Genomic DNA, 12,297 nt, shown 5'->3' with positions numbered 1-12,297 from the left:
AGCCTTTTAAGATGGACCTCCAACTAACCAATCACCGTTTTAACTTTGACAAGTGCAGGGTCTCAATGAGAGTAACTGTCAAACGTTCGGAGGGCCATGCCAAGATGACCTGGATAGGAGTGTCTTACTTGATGAAGGCAGGTTAACCCGGGATTTTAGGTAAATATACCAGGCTTCCAAGCCGTGGGTCGATACCCAGCTACAAGGGTCCATTCAAACTCCTTGGTATTTGACCAAGGAGCCCCCAAGTAACATGATGAGCTGTGCTCATTGGGTGCCTATGTTTGAGTTGTGCAAAGCATCCAGACTCTCTTTGGCCCCTTGGGTGTGAAGCTCCCAAGCTGTGTAGCGCGATAGCCGGTTTAATAGGTAGTACTCCGCTTTGTCAGCTGAAGCCCCCATGTAACTCAAAGGATATTTGAGAAAAAACAGCAGAGGCCCCGCTTTAGAGCAAGGATGCTGATTTATTTATTGATCATAATATATACATTGTCAAGATATGTACATAAAAAGAGCCGATGGCTCAAGTGTAATAAGGCCGGAGGAGAGCTATGTTCCACGGCCGCTGGGTCTCCTCCTCAGAATTGCGTGAGTTGTCTGGAACGTCAATGAGGTAGTATGATATGTTGTGCAGATTCTTGCTGACCACAAAGGGTCCTTCCCAAGGTGGGGATAACTTGTGCATGTCGGTCTGATCCTGGATGAGCCGGAGCACCAAGTCACCTTCTTGAAAGGTTCTTGTCTTAACCCGACGGCTGTGATAACGCCGTAGGTCTTGTTGATAAACCACTGATCGAGCCAAAGCCATATCCCGCTTCTCATCTAACAGGTCCAGTGCCTCTTGGCGAGCTTGCTCGTTGTCCGCTTCAACATAATTAGCAACCCGGGGCGAATCATGACGTATATCACTTGGGAGAACCACCTCTGCCCCGTATACCATAAAGAAAGGCGTGTAGCCTGTTGATCGATTGGGGGTGGTGTTGATACTCCACAAAACAGAAGGTAATTCTTCCACCCAACAACCCGGCGTCCGCTTCAAGGGAATCATGAGCCGGGGTTTAAGACCCTTTAAAATTTCTTGATTAGCTCGCTCCGCTTGCCCGTTGGATTGAGGGTGCGCCACGGATGCTAGGTCAAGCCGGATGTGCTCTCTCTGACAGAAATCCCCCATCTCACCTTTGGAAAGGTTGGTACCATTATCCATGATGATACTATGTGGAAAGCCAAACCGGAAAATAATCTTTTTGAGAAATTGAATCGCCGTGGCTGCATCCCACTTGCTAACAGGCTCCGCTTCAACCCACTTGGTGAATTTATCAACTGCCACCAAAAGGTGGGTCTTCTTGTCTTGAGAACGTTTAAAGGGTCCCACCATATCAAGCCCCCAAGTAGCAAAAGGCCAAGTGATAGGGATCATCCGTAGTTCCTGAGCCGGAATATGAGCCCGACGTGAAATTTTTTGACAAGCATCACATCGCTTTACCAGATCCTCCGCATCAGCATGAGCTGTCAACCAGTAAAACCCATGACGAAAAGCTTTTGCAACCAGGGACTTTGAACCAGCATTATGACCACAATCCCCTTCATGAATTTCCCGTAGGATCTCTTGGCCTTCTTCCGGAGAAACGCAACACTGAAATACGCCTGAAACGCTACAGCGGTGTAACTCGCCATTGTGAACTACCATGGACTTGGATCACCGGACTATCTGTCGGGCCAGGACTTTGTCATTTGGTAGCTCACCCCGGATCAGATACGCCAGATATGGAACCATCCAATCCGGCACGACGTGTAAAGTGGCCACCAACTGAGCCTCTGGATCAGGAACAGCCAAATCCTCTTCTGTGGGCAACTTAACAGACAGGTTATGCAAGATATCTAAAAAGGTGTTAGGAGGTACCGGTTTACGCTGAGATCCAAGCTGACTCAAAGCATCTGCTGCTTCGTTTTTGCGTCGGTCAATATGCTCAACCTGATACCCTTTGAAATGACCCGCCACAATATCCACCTCGCGCCTGTAAGCCGCCATGAGTGGATCCTTAGAATCCCAAGTACCAGAAACTTGCTGAGCCACCAGATCAGAATCTCCAAAACAACGAACTCGACTTAAGTTCATCTCTTTAGCCACACGGAGACCATGAAGTAAAGCTTCATACTCAGCTGCATTGTTAGTATAGGGAAACATCAAGCAGAGGACATAACAAATTTTATCACCTCGAGGGGAAGTAAGAACAACTCCAGCCCCCGAGCCTTCCAACTGCCTGGATCCATCGAAATGAATAGTCCAGTACGTATTATCCGGTTTATCTTCTGGTGCTTGCAACTCGGTCCAGTCATTGATAAAGTCCACAAGAGCCTGAGACTTGATGGCTGTTTGAGGCACATATTTTAAACCATGTGGACCAAGCTCAATTGCCCACTTTGCAACCCGGCCAGTTGCTTCCCTATTTTGAATGATATCACCCAAAGGAGCAGAACTAACCACTGTGATGGGATGACCTTGAAAATATTGCTTGAGCTTTCGACTGGCCATAAAAACCCCATACACCAACTTCTGCCAATGCGGATAGCGTTGTTTTGACTCGATCAGAACTTCACTGATGTAGTACACCGGTCGTTGAACCGGATATTCCTTCCCAGCTTATTTACGCTCAACCACAATTGCCACACTGACCGCTCGGGCATTGGTGGCCACATATAACAGCAAAAGCTCATTATCAACTGGGGCTGCAAGAACCGGTGGTTCAACCAACTGTCGCTTTAGCTCCTCAAAGGCCACATTGGCTGCGTCGCTCCAGACGAAATCATCCGTCTTCTTCAACATCTGATACAAAGGAATGGCCTTCTCACCCAGACGACTGATAAACCGGCTAAGGGCTGCAATCCGACCTGCGAGACGCTAAACATCATTGATACACTTCGGCTTGGCCAGGGATGTGATTGCCTTAATCTTTTCCGGATTAGCCTCAATGCCCCTGTTGGACACCAGAAAGCCGAGAAGCTTGCCTGCCGGAATACCAAAGACACATTTATCTGGATTAAGCATCATCTTGTAAACCTGAAGATTGTCAAATGTCTCCTTGAGATCAGCTATCAATGTCTCCTTTTTCCTAGACTTTACCACAATGTCATCGACATAGGCATGAACATTACGCCCGATCTGCGTGTGAAGACAATTTTGCACACAACGCTGATAAGTTGCCTGAGCACTCTTGAGCCCAAAGGGCATAGAAACATAGCAGAAGGCTCCAAAGGGAGTGATGAAGGGTGTCTTCTCCTGGTCCTTAACTGCCATCTTAATCTGATGATATCCTGAATAAGCATCCAAAAAACTCAGGCGCTCACAACCCGCCGTTGCATCAATAATCTGATCAATACGCGGGAGAGCAAAGGGATCGACCGAGCAAGCCTTATTCAAGTCTGTGTAGTCCACACACATACGCCAAGTGCCGTTTTTATTAAGAACCAGCACCGGATTAGCCAAACATTCAGGATGAAACACTTCGATGATAAACCCAACATCCAACAGCCAGGCTACCTCCTCACCAATTGCCTTGCGTCTCTCTTCATTAAAGCGACGAAGAAATTTCTTGACCGGTTTAAACTTCGGATCAATATTAAGAGTGTGATCAGCGAGTTCCCTCGGTACACCTGGCATGTCAGAAGGCTTCCATGCAAAAATGTCCCGGTTCTCAAGGATGAACTCGATGAGCGCGCTTTCCTATTTCGGATCCAGATTGGTGCTGATGCTGAATTGCTTGGACAAATTGCCAGGTACGAAATCAACAAGCTTAGTCTTGTTAGCTGGTTTGAAATGCAGGGTTGGGTCATGCTCAGTGGTGGGCTTCTTCAGAGGGATCATATCTGCCGGATCAACATTCTCCTTATAAAACTTTAGCTCCTCTGTAGCACAAACCGACTCAGCATAAGCCAGATCACTTTCCTCGCAATCCAAAGCGATTTTCCGACTTCCATGAACCGTGATGGTCCCCTTATGACCTGGCATTTTGAGCTGCAAGTAAATATAACAAGGCCTCGCCATGAATTTTGCATAAGCCGGTCACCCAAACAGTGCGTGATACGGGCTCTGGATTCTCACCACCTCAAAGGTCAATGTCTCAGACCGGGAATCATGTTCATCACCGAACACAACTTCCAAAGCGATCTTACCTACTGGATATGCCGATTTACCAGGAACCACACCATGAAAAACCGTATTGGACGGTTTAAGATTCTTATCTGTCAATCCCGTGCGGCGGAATGTCTCATAATACAGAATATTGATACTGCTTCCTCCATGAGTACTTTGGTGAACTTATAACCTCCCACCTGAGGCGCCACCACCAGAGCTAGTTGACCCGGATTGTCAACCCGGGGCGGATGATCCTCTCTACTCCACACAATAGGTTGTTCCGACCACGGCAGATAACGTGGAACCGCCGGTTTAACGGCATTGACTGCCCTCTTATGAAGCTTCTGATCACGCTTGCACAGACTAGTGGTGAACACATGATACTGCCCACCATTCAACTGCTTTGGGTGACTCTGGTAAGCCAACTGCTGCTGATTCCCTTGATTATTCTGCTGGTTATTGCCACCTTGGTTGTTCTGGTTGCCATAATTATTCTGAAATCCAGAACTTGAACCGCCACCACCATGAAAACCTGGACCTGAACCGCCCGACGGACCCTGATCATACCGGAAAAGATCAGAGTTTTTGAACTTCTTCATAATGTTACAATCCTTCCAGAGATGCGTTGCGGGAGCCTCCTTGGTCCCATGCTTTGGACAGGACTGATTCAACAAGCGCTCCAGATTCATCGCCCCGCCGCGCTGGGGCGGTTTACCCTTACGACGCTGCACATTAGCATTAGCCACAAAATCCGAATCCGCTTTACGCTTACCATTATTCCCATGGCCTCCTTGGTTGTGCTGTTGTCCCTTTGCACCGCCATTCTTTTTTCCCTTCTCCAGTTTCTCATTATCAGAATCGGGATCCTTGGTATTATCAGAATCGACATATTTTACCAAGGCTACCATGAGGGTTCCCATATTGTTGCAAGGGCGCTTAAGCCATCCCAACTTCATCTTCAGTGACTTAAACCGGCAATTGCGCTCCAGTGTGATAATCGCTTGGCCAGCGTTAATCCGGTCGGACGAGTGCAACACTTCTGAAACTCGGCATACCCAATGAGTTGTGGACTCATTCTCTCCCTGAACACAAGCGTCCAGATCCACAATGGACATGGGCTGTTTGCACGTGTCTTTAAAATTGGCTATAAATCGGGCCTTCAACTGGTCCCATGACTCAATGGAATTAGCTGGTAGATTTTTCAACCAAGTACGGGCTATTCCCTCCAACATCATAGTGAAGTACTTCGCACAAGCCGCTTCATCTACATCCAGTATCTCCATTGCCATCTCATAACTCTCGACCCATGCCTCAGGTGGCTGATCCGCCGTATAATTAGGCACTTTGCATGGACCGTTGAAATCCTTGGGCAGACACACATTACGGAGAGCCAGAATAAGGCACGGCACTCCCCAGGAACTGAAGGCAAGCCCGGTGCCTCGGTCAACTGACGCCGCTGGCTGAACCGGGGCGGGTTGATAACGACCCAAAGCGGCATCCCTTCGTGCCCTGCCATGATCCACCACATCTTGAGCATTGCGATGCCGCGCGCTACTAGACACCTCCGGTTCATCCATACACCTGCTATAACTTGGGCTCGGACGAGGGGTTGAATGAATTCTGTCCCGGCTATATGAATAAGCCTGCTGCTGCACCACGGCGGTTTGAAGAAGGTCTCTCGCCCGTCGCGTCTCAACTGCTGCTATTGAGTCACCCTCCATCGGAATGGCTGCCAGGCGTGAGGCTGCGGCAATCATGTTATCCAGAGGGCTCAAGAAGTGACCCGGTGGTGTAGGCACATACTGCGGCAGGTTATCTGTCTGTCGAGGTGGCTCCGTTGCTCGTGGCTGATTTGGAGCTGTCCTAGGCACCTCAGTCCGGTTTGCAGCTGCCGGATTGCTTGGCCCAGCCCCTGGTGTTCGAAAGAGATTCAACCCTTCATAAACCGGCGGCAAACGAGACCGATACTTCCTTCGCATTACATCCTCTGATGCAGTCCGATCCAGCATGAGCCGGTAATTCTGTGCCTGTATCCGTTGTGATCGGGCATCCAAAGCGGCCCGTTCTTCAGCCATCCTGGCATCCTCTGCTGCCAGCACTCCTTAGCCTGTGCTATTTGGTCCTTCAGCTTCGCAACATCCGCATTGTGCTGATCCTGCGTCTCCGGGGTGACTGCCGTGGTTAACAAGGTTGCCCAGGCATCCATCAATCCGGAGAGGACTTGAGCCGGCCGGCGCGCCGGGACTCCTGCCGCGGCTGCTGATCCGATATTCATTGCTGCGGTAGATGAAGACTGCAATGTGGGTTGTGTTCCGGCCATGTAAATAGCAACCCGACTTGGCGGTTCAAGGAGGTCCGGAATACTGTTGCCATCGGAATATCCTTCGAACGCACTTCTTTGAATTTGGTACAAGGACTCGGTTTCATCGGTGGATGACTCGCCGTCGGAATATATGGCCGTTTCACCCACGGACACCGGTTCAGATCCGATCCCATGGACACATCCTACGAACGCACGCTTCATGGCAGGCTGAACCCGGGCTGGACTCGCACGCTGAGCCGTCTCGACGAGGTCGGTGCAGAAGTCCGGCTCAGGGCCCGGTTCGCCGATCTTGCCGATGAAGACATGAATTCCGCCGAAGGGGACCCGGTACCCGTACTCGATCGAGCCGGCCTCGGGGCCCCATCCTTCGTCGTCAATGTAGAGCTTGTCGCGACGACTCTTGGTCATCCGGCCGATCACGTACCCCTTTAGTCCTTCAGAGCAGCCCTTCAAGAACTCGACACCATCGTGCGATAGCCCCACGGTGGGCGCCAACTGTCATGGAATTAACACGTCAGATGTCCTCATGAAAGGACTTAGTCATGGAGCCATCGCAACGGGTTAGCTTTAAGGGGTTAAACCGGACAAGGGACACGGGAGTTTATACTAGTTCGGCCCCTTCGATGAACGTAAAAGCCTATGTCTAGTTGTGATGGGATTGATTGGGTTTGGATGATCAGGGAGCGAAATACGCTTGCCTGAGTCTCGAGTTGTTGTCTGTTGTCCCTGAACCGCCGTCGGGTCGTCCCTTTACATACACAGGTTGACGCTCGGCCTGTCTACAGAGCCCCGAGGCCGACTCATACAAAGTGTCCAGCTCGGTCTCTCCTTTCCTAACTTATATTACAAGTTTAAATAGTCATGGCGGTTTACCACTGTGGGCCCTAATCCGCCTTTGGGCTTCGGGCTTCTAGGCTTCATTTAGTAAAGCACCATCTTCTGGATCTTCATGGGCTTCAACATAGTCGAGGGTGAACCGGGCCCTCCTGGCCGGTTACCCTGAGTAGCTATATCCTCAAGAGTCTTGGTGATGACCACGTTGCTGATGACGGGCGAGCAGAGCATTGAGAGCGCGCTGGCAGTGGCTGCACACTTGAGCTGGTCGGAGGAGTTGAAGGTGATGGCGTACTTGGACAACCTGAGCGGGCGTGTCTCCTCGAGCTTGGGGAGCGCTGCGTTCACCTCGCGTGCGAACTGCTTGAAGATGCAATGAGAGGCTGGGGCCTGGGAGCCGCGCAGGATGCAGGCAATGGCTCGAGGCTCCAGGAAGCCCCCAGCCACCTCGTCCTGGTGATGATCTTTGTTCCTTCTTGGCGATGGAGGCAGTTGAGGAAGACCAGCGTTGCCTTGAGGCCGATCCTCACGAGGCTGGTCCCTCCAAGCGCCCTCGCGAGGCTGACCCTGCCAGCGGTCCTCCCAAGGCTGGTCGTGGCTATCCCAATGTCCTCCACCTTGGCCACCTCCACGAACGTAACCTCGATCGTTGCGCTCAGGGCGTCGATCGAGGCGACAGTCTCGGAGGGCTCTGAGCTTCTGGCAGTCATTGGTGTTGTGGCTGTGCACATTGTGGAAGACGCAGTATGGTCGGCTGCTCTTGGATGACTCAGAGTGATCGCAGCCGCGCTTCATCCCTGGCTCGGCTGCAAGAAAAGCTGGCCCCTTGCGCTTTACGTCCTTGGCCTTGGCCTTCTTGTCTTCTGGGTCAGCATCGAGGAGCTCGACGAGGGAGAGGCATCCCTCCTCAGCCCTCGCGCACTTGTTCGCCATGTTGAACATCTCCAGGGCCGTGCAGAGGTCCTCATGTATGGCGAGCTCCTCCTTCATCTTGACGTCACGGATGCCATCAGTGAACACTGAGATGATGGCCTCGTCCGACACCTTGGGGATCTTGAGGCGAACATTGTTGAAGCACTATATGTCCTTCTGCAGGGTCTCTCCTGGCTGCTACTTGATGCGTCGTAGGTCACCTGCGGCCGGCGGGCGGTCGCGAGTGCCCTGGAAGTTGGTGATGAAGCATTCGCGCATCTCATCCCAGGAGGAGACGGACCCCACGGGGGGATTCAGGAGCCAGGAGCGTGCACCATCCTTGAGGTCCATAGGGAACCAGTTCGCCATGATCTTCTCGTCGTCGCTGGCCGCCTCGATGCTCAGTTCATAGAGCTGCAGGAACTCGACGGGGTCGGCGTGCCGTCGTAGCGTGGAGGGAGGTTAGGCATGAACATGCCCGGCCAGACGACGTTGCGCAGCTCCAGGGTGAACGTGCGGCATCCTGCCATGGTCACGGGACCCCGCTGGGGTGGTGGAGCCTGGTCTTGGTGCTCGCGCGCCGCCACCATCACAGGCGGCACACGGTCTGGACATGGAGGTGCTGGAAGCGTATGTGCATCTTCTTGGGGCCGTTGCACCACTTGACAGCTCGCTTCTTCGCGCACAGGCGCCTGGCGCGGCGGGTCGCACCATGGTGCCACCCGCCTTGGCTCGACGATGGCGCCCTGGACTGGAGGTGCTGGAGGTGCCCCGTGAGCCACGTCGCCCGCAGCATGCGGCTGCTGAGGCAGTGAGTGGGCCAGCGCAGCAGAGTCTCCGACGGCGCTGACAAGCTCGGTGATGCGCTTGAGCCACTCCTTGTACAAGTCGTCGACTCGGCGGTAGTGAAGGAGCTCCTGCACCATGAGCAGAGCAGCTTGCGCATTCGCCGGGCCGTGCGCGTGTGGGAGGATGAAGCGGCGGTGTGCCCGTCACGGTGCACTGAGGGGTGCAGCGGTGAACCTTGCTGCTCGCAGCAGGGCCCGTGGCGCCGTTGGCCGCTAGTGACGAAGGACGACGAGGACAGCCGTCGCCTGCCAGTGCTGTCTAAGGGATGCGGGCGGCAACCACCACCCGGCGCTCAGCGCGAGCCCGACGGCGTCGTCCATGCAAGTGTCGGAGTAGCGGTGGATCGATCGATGGAAGAGAAGATCCGACGCACCCCTACCTCGCGGGCTAAATGTCGGATTTCAGGTCCCGCAAACCCTTGAGAGGTTCGAACTCTGGGGTGCATGCGGAGATATCAACCTGCCTAGCCTGTCTACTCGCGATCCTCATAGCCTAGCATGTCGCGCTCAAAGGGACAGAGAGACACAACAGTTTATCCTGGTTCGGGCCACCTTGCAGTGTAATACCCTACTCCAGCTTTGTGGTGGATTGCCTCGAGGGGCTGAGGATGAACTAGTACAATGGATGAACAACCTCAAGAGGTGAGGTGTTCTTGGGCTCAAGTGAGCTGGTGAAGGAGGAATGGCTTCGCTCCGTTTGTTTCGGGGTCCCTCTTTATGGTGGTGTCTAAGTCGTATTTATAGTGGCCTTAGTCCTCTTCCCAAATGTTGGCGGGAAGGGATCTCACAACGACCTGATTTGAAGGGGGCCAAAAAGTACACCCTATCCTGACTAAAGTGGTCTTCGCCTGTAAAAGCCTCTGGTTGTGATGCTGCGGTGGGCTCGGCGATGACCTCCGTCCTGCCGTCCTGGCGGTCTTGGTCTTGTTACACCAGAATGGAAACCTTTGGCTGATTCCTTGGGACACCGCGCCTGCTGCTTGCCTCCTTTGCACCAAAGAGGAAACTGGCACTCTGCGCCCGTTGGCGCCCGCCTGGCTTTTGTCGTCATGGCTCACGTCAGCTGAGCCTTGTGAGGTGCACCTTGCGTAGAAGTCTCCGCTCCTCAGGAGCCAGCCTGAGGAGGCCGATCCCTTGGAGGTCTTGGCGTCGCCCGCCTCGCGAGGCTTGGCCCTCGCGAGGGTCTTGGGTTGTTGATGCTGAAGCTGGGCCGTACTAGACTGTCGATGGAGCTACGCAGTGGGCCGCAGGCAGGGAAGTCTGGGTACCCCCATATCCAGAATGCCGACATGATCTTTTATTGTTTGTTGCTGGTCCTTGATTTAATCTAGTTAAGAGTAAGTTGCACTATGTTATTCTGGGATAAGCGATGGTTTGGCAATGCTATTGCTTCTTCATGAGGAGTTCAGAGGAGGATTTCTGATATTACTTTATTGTTAATGGGTCATTCCAGTAAGCTTTCTGTGTTTGTTTGCCATGAGGAGCAATGGGGCATTGCACACTTATGTGTACTACTACCTGGTTATCGTTGGTCTTTTGGTATAAAGACTTGCTATGATTTTGTATGGTCCTTAATCCCTAAGGTGTATTATCAGTGGTTTTTGAGCTGTGGAATGTATTCCTAATCCTGGTCTATAGAACTGCCTTTCAGAACTTGATGTCTAAGTTCTATTGGACAATGCTTATTTGGCCAGATGCTCATGGGTTGAGTTATTTGATGCATTACTTTCAGTATCAAATTGTTCGCTACTTTGAGCATCTGGCTGCATACTGTATTGTTTTCTATTTGGTGCACTGGACCAAGAGCGCATGGAGGGAGATCTTCTCCGCCGCGCCAGTGACAACAATAGGGAAAATCCTGTCCACGGTGCCATAGGTTTGTAATTCTTATCTGTCGCCCATTGTGGCGTGGGTTCATGTTCTTAGGTTGTTATTTCTTCTTTTCTAGAATATCTCTTCAAATTATGAGGAGCTTGGTACTATGTTGTCTGCTGGATTTTCCTTATAAGTAATGCTTTTTATGAGGATTATAAGAAGATTTGTCTCTGATGGTTTTTCCTTGCAAGTAGTGGTCTTTTATTTATGAGGTTTTATGGTGCATGCCTACTATCTATAGGAAGGAGAGATTATTTGATTATCCCAAGGTTCTTTTTTACCGGACTAGAATAACAAGGTATTTTAACTTGCGGTTTTAGGTTATTTGATTAGATCAAGGTTATTTTTTTACTAAAATAGTAGGGTGTTTTCAACTTAAAGAGATGATTGATTTTTTTGATCTCCTTTGTATCAGAGTTTTTACACAGTCGGATGTATGTACCTGTTTGCTTGGTTCATGGACGATGCAATGTACTGGAGCAATTACGCATTCTCAATGCTATCCTGATTTTCTGAACTATACCCTTGCTTATGCTATGTTAGGAATGCAGTGTACTTTAGGCAATGGCACTGTCATATGAGAAATAAAAAAAATAAACACACTAGTAGATTTAGGATACATGGCTTCTTCTCTCTGACTTCACATGGCTAACGGATTAACTTTATATTTATGTGGTAGAAGTTCATTTGTTTATGGAAATATGTCATTAGCAGTTAAGAACTCTTGCTATGTCTATAATTTATGTTGCTTACTATTTTTGGTTTTGATTTATGCACATACCTCACTTATTTTTCTTTTTATTATATGTTGGGTGGACGGACCAGATATGAATGATATGTCGGGTGACAATAGACACATGTATTGAGCTTATCAAACATTGAGCAGTGTCGTTGCTAGAAAAGTAAAATGGCTACTTTTTATTGTTACTTCTGTGTAACACTTCTTGGGTTTCAGAATCTCATTGTTGAGCATCCACTGTAGATATATGTGGAGATAGAGAGATAGATTGATCTACTTGCAAAAATCAAAGAGAAGCATGGAAAGATCGATGAAGCTGCTGAAGTCATGCAGGAAGTTGTTGTAAGCCATCGTCGGGAGCAGTCTGCAGGCACTTCTCACGTCGCTGCTATGTGCAGAGGAGCACACAATCAAGAGGGTCCAGGCTGGCCACTTAGCTGGTGGGGACCCCCGGGTTGCCGCCGACTGGATGCCACTACCACTGCTAATGTCGTCGTACTCCTCGCCGCTGCACCACACGACACTGTTGAACAGGTCTGTATGCCTCGATCTCGCCCATGCTTTTCTCACCTTGCTGGTTGGTTTAGTGACCTGCTCTACCTCCCTCTTCCTCATCCTTAAGAAAAGTATGGCG

This window comes from Triticum dicoccoides, chromosome 2B (genome assembly GCF_002162155.2).
Source record: "Triticum dicoccoides isolate Atlit2015 ecotype Zavitan chromosome 2B, WEW_v2.0, whole genome shotgun sequence".
In the NCBI taxonomy this organism is placed as follows: Eukaryota; Viridiplantae; Streptophyta; class Magnoliopsida; order Poales; family Poaceae; genus Triticum; species Triticum dicoccoides.
Note: the sequence above shows the minus strand (reverse complement) of the source record.